Below are 12,870 nucleotides of genomic sequence, written 5' to 3'. Positions count from 1 at the left end.
CTTCGCCCCGATCTCGCCGCTCCTGCTGTATCTGCCCACGCTCCAATCACCGACCTGGACCTTGATGACTTCACACTTCGCTGCCGCCGCCCTCCTGCACCAGCTCGCGCTGCTCCCTGGAGTAGTCTCGCGGGACCTCCAAGCTGCTCCCAGGGCCGCTCGCCATTCCTTTTCTGGCCCCGACCTGCCGCTGGTGTTCTCCCGTTAGTGTATCCAGGCTGTGGGTGGCCACCCCGAGCGCAGCAGAGGGGTTTCTGCATTAGTTCTGGGTGGGGACAGTATCTTTTCCCTTCTCTCTTCCTCTTGTCTATATCCCTGTGCTTTTATTTCTCTATTTATTCCCCCTGTCTCAGTTTCTAGCGTTTAAAAGGGAACAAAAGATGAAATGGGTGTCTCTGTGGAACAATTTCTCTCACTCAAAGTTAGACGCACTACCGTTCACCATGAGGTCTAGGTAGCTAGCCGTTGATATTCAGGTTCATATATAAATATATATAAATATATCTACATGTATCATAACTGTTCCCTGGTGGTCGAGGGGTTAAGATCCGGCGCACTAACCTGGTTTCAATTGTCGATCAATTCATCGCATAAAAATAATTGAGTTCTGTGAGACGATTAATAATTGCTGTAAGCACCATGAATACCAATACTTTCTGTGATAGACCGAGCTTACAGACGATCTGGCTTCTCCTGCCCTTTGCCGGGCACGTGCTCCGGGTTTAATTTTGTAAACTGGGCGATTTCGCTGATCGTGGGGAGACGGTCGGAGCCTCTGTGGCCCCACTGTGAGGATGTGGAAGTGAACACGGTGGCTGGGTGATCCGTGACATTTCTGTAAAGGGCAGTGGAGGAGAAGGATTGAGAACTTTCAGTGTGGGACAGAAGTTGTTTCAGGTGAGCCAACACATTCCTGATCAGCACAGAGGGAGCTCACTGGTCAGTTCCCCTCTGTTGTGCCAGCTATGCCAGAGGTTTCTATAGTGTAGTGGTTATCACATGTGCTTATCACGTTTGCATTACACATTAAAGGTATGAGGTTCGATCCCGGGAAGGAACCTTATGTTTTAACTTGCTGTAGAGGAACAATCAGAGGCGAGTTTCGTCTCCTGTCAAATGCTGCCTGACCTGCTGAGATTTCCAGCATTTGCTGTTTTTATTTGCTATTTATTCTCCTGGCAAAAGTGATCCCTTATTCCTTAAGTACTCTTTATCTCACTTCAATAAATAGATAACTTTCAGTGAGAGAAAACGGATCCACCGGGGACCTTTCGTGTGTGAGGCCAACGTGATATCCGCTACACTGCAGCCCATCAAAGGGCGAGAAACCATGAATATAAAGGATGAGCTCACAAATATCAGGGGCAGTGCAGTCTGGTCAACGTCAGACCCTCCTTTCTTATTCAGCAGAGGCATGAACGGGAGTCAGATGCCACAAAGTTTAATTAAAGACAAAATGCAATAACACTTCCAAATCTTTTCACTGTAAAATTCTTAAACTTTATTTGAAATCCTACTGCGTTGAATCTGAAAATGAGCACCATGGGCTTTTATCTTCATTACTGATTCTATTTTCTGTGCATGGTCGGAATAACCGGTGCTGTTAAATTTGACAAAAGTTGACCCAGATTCCTGATGTCATCGGCAATGAAGATTTTGAACCAGATCCTAGAATACAGTGTGTAAAATGGGTCAACATGCAGAATAACATAAGAACATAAGAAATAGGAGCAGGAGTCGGCCATACGCCCCTCGAGCCTGCTCCGACATTTAATACGATCATGGCTGATCCGATCATGGACTCAGGTCCACTTCCCTGCCCGCTCCCCAAAGCACAGGACAAATGATTGAAGTATCGACTGTCCCTCAGTTAGCATTTCTTTCATTGTGCAAAAGAAGGTGAGGGGTTAATTAATGATGCTTTCCCGTGAAAGCAACACAAAAGCTTTAGAAAAAAACATACAGTGATTGGGAGGTGAGCGCTGCTTCTGACACCAGGTGGGAATGGGCGGAGATTTTAAAGCTCCTTGTATTGTGACACCTTCATATAGACAAACATCTGAGTCTTATGACGTAGACCTCGTGGCTCAATGGTAGCAATGATTTCAGTTCCGAAGGTAGCGTGTTTAAATCACATCAGGGTTACTGTACTTTTAGTTATTGTTCTTCCAGAACTAATATATTTTTTGCTGTTTGGCAATAACCAGACCCTTGCTCCAAGGTCTGTCTCACTGTTTCCCCGGTGTCAGACAGAGATACGCCTGCTGTCCTCATTTATTTCATGTGACAGGTTACAACAGTTCAAAATCAACCTGCAGATGGCCACATACAGCATTAAATAGTCAGGATGGCCGAGCGGTCTCAGGTGCTGTGTTCAAGTTGCAGTCTTCTCTAGAGGTCTGTGTTTAAATCTGACATTTCTTATTTTTAATCATTCAGTGAAACTCATTGTTTGACACCACGATCAACTCCTTCAAAGTGGGATTCAGCAGTTCACCTGCTCGCTTAACATTTCCGTCTGACCGGGTGCTGAAAGTGGAGAGGTTTCCGCAGTTCATAAACATGTCAGGATTTGGAGCCGGAGTGGGCCATTCGGCCCCTCGAGCCTGGTCCACCATTCAAGAAGATCCTGTGTTTTCGGTGCCTGGTTCATAGAAACATAGAAACATAGAAAATAGGTGCAGGAGTAGGCCATTCGGCCCTTCTAGCCTGCACCGCCATTCAATGAGTTCATGGCTGAACATGCACCTTCAGTACCCCATTCCTGCTTTCTCACCATACCCCTTGATCCCCCAGTAGTAAGGACTTCATCTAACTCCTTTTTGAATATATTTAGTGAATTGGCCTCAACAACTTTCTGTGGTAGAGAATTCCACAGGTTCACCACTCTCTGGGTGAAGAAATTCCTCCTCATCTCGGTCCTAAATGGCTTCCCCCTTATCCTTAGACTGTGTCCCCTGGTTCTGGACTTCCCCAACATTGGGAACATTCCTCCTGCATCTAACCTGTCTAACCCCATCAGAATTTTAAACGTTTCTATGAGGTCCCCTCTCATTCTTCTGAACTCCAGTGAATACAAGCCCAGTTGATCCAGTCTTTCTTGATAGGTCAGTCCCGCCATCCCGGGAATCAGTCTGGTGAACCTTCGCTGTACTCCCTCAATAGCAAGAATGTCCTTCCTCAGGTTAGGAGACCAAAACTGTACACAATACTCCAGGTGTGGCCTCACCAAGGCCCTGTACAATTGTAGCAACACCTCCCTGCCCTTGTACTCAAATCCCCTCGCTATGAAGGCCAACATGCCATTTGCTTTCTTAACCGCCTGCTGTACCTGCTTGCCAACCTTCAAAATGTTCATTGCTGGTAACATCAACAGGAGACTGGGGAAATAGTGAGAAAGACTTTAGAGCAAAGGTCTGGTTATTGTGAAACACCAAAGGAAATATAAATTCAAGAAACATAGAAAACATAGAAAATAGGTGCAGAGGTAGGCCATTCGGCCCTTTGAGCCTGCACCGCCATTCAATGAGTTCATGGCTGAACATGCAACTTCAATACCCCATTCCTGCTTTCTCGCCATAGCCCTTGATCCCACTCGTCTGAAGGACTACATCAAACTCCTTTTTGAGAAGAATAACCTCGAAAAGAAATGTGACCCCGACACCCAGGAAGAAGTGTTAAGGCAGAAGATTAAATGCTGCATTCCTCTGTTCAAAAAAATTCCTTTCACAATCATTTCTCTGACCGTAACTGCACAAAACAAAAATGTTCCTTTCAAAGTCATTAAACTTCCGAATCTCCTGAATCAGATGCCTCTAGTTTTGCCTACTCAATCCATGTCCCTTTGCAATGTTCTGCTTCCACCCACACTATGAAATGTGCCACTAACTTATAGAATCATGGAATGGTTACAGCACGGAAGGCCATTCGGCCCGTCGAGCCCGTGCCGACTCTCAGCGAGTCCCATTCCCCCGCCCTTTCCCTGTAGCCCTGCAATTGTTTTTCCTTCAGACACTGATCCAGCTCCCATTTGAAAGATAAGATTGAGTCTGCTTCCACCATCCTTTCAAGCCGTGCATTCCAGATCCTAACCACTCGCTGCTAAATGGCCACCTCATGTTCCTATGTGTAAAGTCTGGGAAACACTCGATCAATTCCTGCCACACTCACAGCCTTCCTAAATATAGCACCGTCATTCTATTCTCGTAGGTCCTGAAGTATAGGCCAGCTGTGTAGGTTAAAGCTCTGGTTATTGCTGTAGTGTTTCCGTAATGTAGTGGTTATTAGATTCACCTCACACGCGAAATGTCCCTGGTTCAAAATTGCGCGGAAACATTTTGAAAACATGTTCAATTAAATATTTGAAGAAATGGATTTATTCATATTAGTGTTCAATATTAACAAAAAACAATGTCCCATAACCTTGTTAAATTTTCTGATATCTCTGTTCAGTTCTGTATACACTCAAACTGAATGCTCATAAAAATACTGGAGTGGGAACTCACAGGATAACAGCACAGCTGGCAATGTTTGTGGAATGTATTCGCGCAGCCAAAACGCACAATGACAACCTGGAATGACAAACAGTTAAATGCTTCGTCCCTGGGTGGGCTCGAACCACCAACCTTTCGCTTAACAGCCGAACGCGCTAACCCATTGCGCCACAGAGAATGACGCAATTGCACACAGCAAGACATCTCAAACCAGGGTGTCAGTCAGTTAAACCTTCAGATTGCTCTGACCGGGATGGAACTTGTCCACTCTCAGTTGTACTTTTCCCAAGTAAAGGGTGGGACATTCATTGTGGATGTGTGGAAGCAGTCTGGTCCCGCACACTGCAGACACTGCCATGTCACCACCAACCAGCTCTCCCACAACCGGTGTGATCTACCTTCCAGCCTTCCGGTGCCTTGTCTGTGACGAAGTATTCTGATTGCCCCGAAGCCAGTATTAGGTTTTAATTCCTTTTCAGCTCCTGACTGCGGATATTGCTCTGATTAAACGCGAACACAATGCTAACAGGGACAGTTCAATTCACCGTTTCTTTGCTTGGTGAAATTTCAAAGATTGAAAGCGACGCACATCAAACACAAACCTCGTCACCGACTCACTAACTCGACAAAACTTTGCATTTTCTTTCCATGCCAAGCATTTTACATGAATACATTGCAATGCCAACGCACTTTTTACCTGGCAAGACTGAAGTACAAGCTGTGATGAACAGTGTGAAACAGAAACAGCTACTTGAAAAACCATAGCCTCGATGCCATCTGTGTGAATTGTTCTGCATCGATAATTAGCAGAGAGCAAAGAGAGGAAACTGATGGTGTGGATGAGAAAAGGCCGAGCCAAAGTGTACTGTTGGAGATGATTTTGTTGTTTTTGAGAATTGTTTCAAATATTTTACCATGGTTGGTTCCAAAGTGTAATGGTGAGCACTCTGAGATCTGAGTTCAAATCTCGGTGGAACCTGATTCCTTGTTGTCCCAGCTGCTGAAAATTTGGGACAAACAAGTGAAATACACCTGGTGCTGGTGGGCAGTTTTGTTGCCTTTGTCATTGATACTTGATCTACAAGTCTAGTTATCAAATCGTGTGCTCAACCATCAGTTACCTGTTACAAAATGTTGAAAACGGCTGTCTTGCTCTTTTTGCTTTGTTGCTTTTAACCTCGAATTACCCGCACACACTCCGTTGTAGTAAAGGCAGGATCGGGTCTTTTATTTAAACATTCATACCAAACAAACCAAGTATGAAAGTTACTGAGAACACTTCACAAAGGCAGCTTGCTTCGATTTCCGTGGCTGCTTGAGACACACACCTTCCGAATGTCCAGTGTCTCTGGTGTCTGCGTGTGTGAGTCTCATCTTTATACTCTTATTTCTTTACATTTAGACAATCACAGCTAACGGCTTTGTGAATTGTTTAACATACAGATTAATATTGCTTGTTTAACCTACAGATGTCATTCAATAGTAACAAAGGTACAATCAAATATTTAACATACAGACAATGACCAGTTACTCATTTCAATGGCTGAAGGCACCACATTGTCTAACAGTCTCTTTCCATCCAAACTTCAATCTTCCTGTTTTTTAATTCAAACTTCAGACCACGTGCTGAACAAAGAGTTCAGCAATGCGGGACTGTGCTCTCACATTCCCCCACTTCTTCTCCTCGCCTCTCTGCAGGTCTTATCTGGGTAACATACATTTGCATGGTGGCTCGAGCTCGTTGAACAGCATTGTCCAGTTGTTGTCCTTGTTTTCCAACACGACATCCGCAGTAAATCAAAATGACCAGCACGACCAGCTGAACCAGCACCAGCATAAGGACAGGGTGTATCATTGTGTTCATCACGCCTGTTGCCGTCGGGCTCCATCCCAACAATGACTCCCACCAGCTTACATGTTCAATCTGGTCCAAAGTTGTGTGCACGTTCTCGATTTCCGCAGTGTGATGGTTAATGTCCACAACGATTTCTTGATTCAAACTCTGTAGCTGTTGAAATGTTGTATTCCATTTCCGTATTTCCTTCTTCCAAATAGCAGCGCGCTTCGGGTCAAAGTAGGGTTCTTGTAGATTCAGATTCTCAGGATGCCATTTTAAAGTCCGTTGGTCTGTGACCACCATATCCATTTTTACTTAAAAGTCAATTTTCAATATTTGATGTTTCCAACTGAATTCCATGCTGTTTACATTCAGAAATGTAAACTCACAATCGGTGTCTTCGACTAAGTCTGTTACCCTCTGCACAGGTTTTAACAATTTCCTCTGCTTTGTGGGAGAAATGTAACAACATCGAGGAAAGGATGACGGAAATGCTGAATAGTCGGTCGAGAGACCCAGTCCTTCTCTCAGTTCACCCTTCGGAACTGCTGTAATTCACTCTCTCGACATTTGCAACGATCCAACTTCTATTTCGCATCCTTTAAGATCATGTTTGTAACTCCCACATTTGAGCTTTTCACTGAACATCTCATCAGTTCTGAGACAGCCCATTCCTGCAGAAACTTTAAATGTTTCTGAACAAGCTTCTCCCACTGCTTTCATCTCTGACTGTTCAGTAACTGCTCCTCGTGTATCTGGGGTGTTGGGGAACTGCCTCTGAAGAGGGGAATCCCCTTCCTCCAGGAGCAACTTCATTTGTCCGGCAGACCTGTGTCCATTTCCCGCTGCCCTTCCACACAAGCCTCGATAAGGGAATGGCCACCCCTATCCTGAAGTAAGGGTCCTAAAGGAACGACATGTGTGGTTGAGGCGCGGCATCCCTATAGGGATTCTCCCTCACCTGCGGAATCTACCCCCAACCTCAGCAACTGAACCGAGGTATCATTCCTGTCTGTGACTCCAGCTTCTCTTTCCTGATTCTTCAACTTTTCTTTTAACTTTTCTAATTCTTTAGCCAGTCTATCCCTGTCCTCTAGCAACTGACGACCACCACCTTGTCCTGCTCCTTTTATGTGGCTCCTCGCGGGATTCATCCACTCAGGCCCTTCTGCCTTCCATCGCTGTAACCCCTGTCTCACTTCCATGACTGAAATTCCTGCAGCTCCCTGATACAAGCTTTCTACCCTTGCCAACCATTTATCAAAACGTTCGTCCCCACCCCAGGCATCTACTTCCAGAACTACTGACGGGGATAGGAGAGTCAAAATGATCTCTCTATGTGTACCATCCCCATAATGACTGATATCAATCCAATTACTTCCCAAACTTTTACACAACTAGAATATACATTACCCAGCCTCCCTGGGTCCTTCCCCTGGTAATAATGCAAGCCGCTTTATTAACTGTGTCCCGAGTGAGTAACAAAGATTTCACCTATTATTCTACCAAGCATGAGACCTGGAAGTTGTTTCAAAACCTACTCCCGTTCCCCAGTGATTCCCTAAAGCTCACAGAACCATGTGAACCCTCGGTTTCTCTGATATGTCCCAGACTGCCACCATCCCAGAATATTACACCACCACTGGGCAAACTTATTAAGATCCTGAAGAGGTGCAGGTCCCACTTCACGAAGGATAGCTCTCATGTCCTGTAACTTGACCCCTCCTCGCTCATACCAGGTATCCCCAAAACCATTTAAGGTCGTGTTCCCTTCACGAGCTCCACAGGGAGTAGAGGAATCATGATCCTGCTCTGGCCTTGTCCGCTCGAGCGTGCTTCCCCCACTCTCCACATTACCGGAAGGTCGTGTGTAATGTTGTGGGGTGTTAAGCGCCTGAGTAACCGAAGAGGCATTTAAGTGCTCCGCCTCCGATCCTAACGTTGCCACACGAACCACACGGGTTCGAGGCTCCGAAGTCAGAGAAGACAAAGGAGCTGTGGATGGGAACCATGGGCATTCTCCCTGTCCCTTAATCCCCTTTTCAACTCTCAGACCCGGGGAATCCTCCGAATACCACCCAGCTTTATCAATTGCTGTCTCCGTGGGCAACCTAATACCACCATCTGCTGCAGCTTAGATATTCCTTTCTCTGGATCTTGTTTACGCTTCTGTTCATCAGCAAGATGCTGATTCAGCGTCAGAACAGTCCTGGCTGCCCCGAGTGCCTGAAATCACCAATTCTCTATTTCTTTACTCACTGCTGTTAGCTGCTCTCTGAGTTCTGAGACTTCCCTATCTCGAGCCTCAGCCTCTTCTCCTAACGTTTGAATCCCCAGCATGAGACAATGCAACACGAACGCTTTTCTCTTTTTATCACTTTTTAACCCAAACACTTTAATCTTTTTTAACTGGACACTCTTCACTAAGGACTGCCGTGTCTCTCTCCATCCTCCTGTCATTGTTTCCTGTCTTAGCCCATAAGTTCCCCCTTTCGACTCAATCCACTCATTAAGAAATGGCTGGAGCTCAACTGAAATATCCCCTGAGCCTCCCATTACTATCTGAAGATCCCTTTAATCACGACAACTAAGAGAATGCTCACCCCTCGAACTGATGTGTGGGAAAGACTTCTTCCAACAACTCAGCCAACTTTCTGCTTCATGTCGGGGACTTCGAATAAGCCAACGAACTTTTGAAAATCACGTCGGGGTCACCAAAATGTTGTAAACGGCTGTCTTGCTCTTTTCGCTTTGTTGCTTTTAATGTCGAATTACCCGCACACTCCGTTGTAGTAAAGGCAGGATCGGGTCTTTTATTTAAACGTTCATACTAAACAAACCAAGTGTGAAAGTTACTGAGAGCACTTCACAAAGGCAGCTTGCTTCGATTTCCGTGGCTGCTTGAGACACACACCTTCCGAATGTCCAGTGTCTCTGCTGTCTATGTCTCTGCAGTCCATAAATGTCAACTTTATACTGAAAAAGCCTTTGAACTCTTATTCGTTCCATTTAGACAATCCTGACTAACTGCTTTCTGAATCTTTTAACAGACAGACTTAATATTGCTTGTTTAACCTGCAGATGTCATTAAATAGTAACAAGGTTACACTCAAATACTGAACATACAGACATCATAAAATCGTTTCGTCCTGAGTTTCCATTATTCCCACCGTAACAAGGTACTCAAATATTTAACATCCAGACAATGACCAGTTACTCATCTCACTGGCTGCAAGGCACCACATTGTCTAACAGTCTCTTTACCATCCAAACTTCAATCTTCCTGTTATTTAATCCAAACTTCAGACTGCATGCTGAAGCAAAGAGTTCAGCAATGCGGGACTGTGCTAACACAGAGCACAGGATTTGACAACGAGACTTGCAGATCAAGCATCAATGACAAAGGCAACAAAACTGCCCACCAGCACCAGGTGTCTCTCAGTTGTTTGTCCCAAATTTTTAGCATCTGCAACAGCAAGCATTCAGTTTCCACCGAGATTTAAACTCAGATCGCTGGATTCATGTCCAGAGTGCTCACCATTACACCATGGAACCAACGATGCCAAATTCTATGAAACATTTCTCAAAAACAAGATCATCTCCAACATTACACTTTGGCTCAGCCTTTTCTCATCCACACCGTCAGTTTCCCCACTTTACGCTCTGCTAATTATCGATGCAGAGCAATTCACACAGATACCGTCGAGGCTATGGGTTCTCAAGTAGCTGTTTCTGTTTCACACTATTCATCACAGCTTGTACTTCAGTCTTGCCAGGTAAAAAGTGCATTGGCATTGCAATGCACTTATGCAAAATACTTGGCATGAAAAGAAAATGCAACTTTTTATTGAGTGCAAAACATGCATTGCCTTCATTTCAAAAAGCGTTGCTTTTATTCATCCTGCTGAATGCATATTGCACAGATAATCTCAGCACACATTGTGCAGGCAAAGGCAGCATTAGACAACAAGCTAGTTTCTCCTCCGCTGATTTGTAACAGGTAACTGACGGTTGAGCACACGATTTGATAACGAGACTTGTAGATCAAGCATCAATGACAAAGGCAACAAAATTGCCCACCAGCACCAGGTGTCTTTCACTTGTTTGTCCAAAATTATTAAATTATTGACTCTCATTCAATTAGCATTTCTTTAATTATGCAAATGAATATCATCGGTTAATTAATGATGTTTTCCGGTGAATGTAGGATAACATTTAACAAAAAGCCCCAACGTGGGGCTCGAACCAGCGACCCTGAGCTTAATAGTTTCATGCTCTCCCAATTGATCGAGTGGGGCTTATGCCAAATGCTGTTTTTTGTCGCTGATTGCAGCCAGGCGCCTGTTGGCTCCGCCCCAGATGTTTAAACTTGCTGTCGACGAACTGCCAGGATCTTCTTGAATGGTGGACCAGGCTCGAGGGGCCGAATGGCCGACTCGGGATCCGAATCCTTACATGTTTATCATCTCATGACTTTTCACAGGAGAACAAACTCGCCCCTGAGCATGCATGAGGAGAAAGCTCCAGAAAATATTCCCGCCCGGTGAGCTTTCGCGTGTGAGGCGAACGTGTTAACCGCTACACTGCGGAAACATCTCCACTTTCAGCACCAGGTCAGACGGAAATGTTAAGCGAGCAGGTGAACTGCAGAATGCCACGTTTGAAGAGTTGGTCGAGGTGTCAAACAATGAGTTTCGCTTAATGATTAAAAGCAGAAAGTGTCAGACATTGGATTTGAACCCACTCCTCCACATGCAATTGCAATCCAAACACAGCACCTTTGACCGCTCAGCCATCCTGACTCGGTGCTGCTGTGTCTGGCCCCCTGCAGGTTGATTTTGAACTTTTGTGTCCTGTCACATGAAATAAATGAGGGCAGCAGGCGTATCTCTGCCTGACACCGGGGAAACAGTGAGACAGACCTTGGAGCAAGGGTCTGGTTATTAAGACACAGTAAAGAAAATGTTGATTCCGGAATTATCCCAATGGTCAGGAACCCTGACATGATTTCGATAGCAGTGTTCTCATCTCGAGTGAGATGTGTTACCGTTGCACCACTTGCTCTACACAACGAATATGAGATGTTTATCTATATGAACGTTCCTCAAAATAAGGGCTTTAAAATCCCCGCCCATTCCCACTCGGAGTCAGAAGCAGCGCTCACTTGCCAGTCACCGTCCGTTTTTTTGTTGAACTTTTGTTTTTATTTCACGGGAAAGCATCATTACTTAACCCAATGTCATCTTTTGCACAATGAAAGAAATGCTGACTGAGGGACAGTCGATACTTCAATCATTTCTTCTGTGTTTTGCATGTTAACTGTTAAACCAGATCCCATTTTACACAATTTTTGTCGGGGATTGTTTCAAAATCTTCATTGCTTATGACAACTGGAATCTGGGGCAACTTTTGTCAAATTTAACAGCACCGGTTAATCCAACCATGCACAGAAAATAGAATCAGTAGTGAAGATAAAATCCCACGGTGCTCATTTTCAGATTCAACATCGTAGGATTCCAAATAAAGTGCAAGAATTTTACAGTGAAAAGATTTGGAAGTGTTATTTGAATTTGTGTCTTTAATTAAACTTTGTGGCGTCTGACTCCCGTTCATGCCTCTGCTGAATAAGAAAGGAGGGTTTGACGTTGACCAGACTGCACTGCCCCTGTTATTTGTGAGCTCAGCCTTTATATTCAATGGTTTCTCGCCCTTTGATGGGCTGCAGTGTAGCGGATATCACGTTGGCCTCACACGCAAAAGGTCCCCGGTGGATCTGTTTTCTCTCACTCAAAGTTATCTATTTATTGAATAAAGAGCAATTAAGGAATAAGGGAGCACTTTTGCCGGGAGAATGAATTGCAAATAAAAACAGCAATTGCTGGAAATCTCAGCAGGTCAGGCAGCATTTGCCAGGAGACGAAACTCGCCTCTGATTGTTCCACTACAGCAACTTTAAACATAATGTTGCCGCCCGGGATTGAACCAGGGACCTTTCACATATTAAGCAAAGGTGATAACCACTACACTACGGAAACCTTTGGCAAAGCTGACACAACAGACACAACAGAGGGGAGCTGACCAGTGAGCTCCTTCTGTGCTGGCTCACCTGAAACAACTTCTGTCCCACACTGAAAGTTCTCAATCCTTCTCCTCCGCTGCCCTTTACAGAAAGGTCACGGATCACCCAGCCACCGTGTTCACTTCCACATCCTCACAGTGGGGCCACAGAGACTCCCACCATCTCCCCGCGATCAGCGAACTCAAAATTAAACCCGGAACACGTGTCCAGCAACGGGCAGGAGAAACAAGAGAATCTGTAAGCTCGGTCCGTAACAGAAAGTAAAGGGGTTATTCATGGTGATTACAGCAATTACTAATCGTCTCACAGACCTCAATTATTTTTAATTTGACAAATTGATCGAGTATCGTTATCAGGTTAGTGCGCCGGATCTTAATCCCTCGACCACCAGGGAACAGTTATGACACATGTAGATATATTTATATATATGTATATATGAACCTGAATATCAACGGCGAGCT

At 44.9% G+C, this 12,870-nt stretch overlaps 2 non-coding genes across 2 annotated transcripts; both read right to left on the bottom strand.

Annotated features, from left to right (window-relative positions):
• Positions 1–4,597: 4,597 nt before the first annotated feature.
• trnan-guu (transfer RNA asparagine (anticodon GUU)) lies at positions 4,598–4,671 on the bottom strand. Its single transcript has one exon. It is a non-coding gene; the product is annotated as a tRNA-Asn (tRNA).
• A 7,621-nt stretch (positions 4,672–12,292) lies between these two features.
• Positions 12,293–12,365, bottom strand: trnai-aau (transfer RNA isoleucine (anticodon AAU)). Its single transcript has one exon. It is a non-coding gene; the product is annotated as a tRNA-Ile (tRNA).
• Positions 12,366–12,870: the final 505 nt, after the last annotated feature.

This window comes from Pristiophorus japonicus, unplaced genomic scaffold (assembly GCF_044704955.1).
Source record: "Pristiophorus japonicus isolate sPriJap1 unplaced genomic scaffold, sPriJap1.hap1 HAP1_SCAFFOLD_130, whole genome shotgun sequence".
In the NCBI taxonomy this organism is placed as follows: Eukaryota; Metazoa; Chordata; class Chondrichthyes; family Pristiophoridae; genus Pristiophorus; species Pristiophorus japonicus.
Note: the sequence above shows the minus strand (reverse complement) of the source record. Positions and strands in the feature narration are given on the sequence as shown.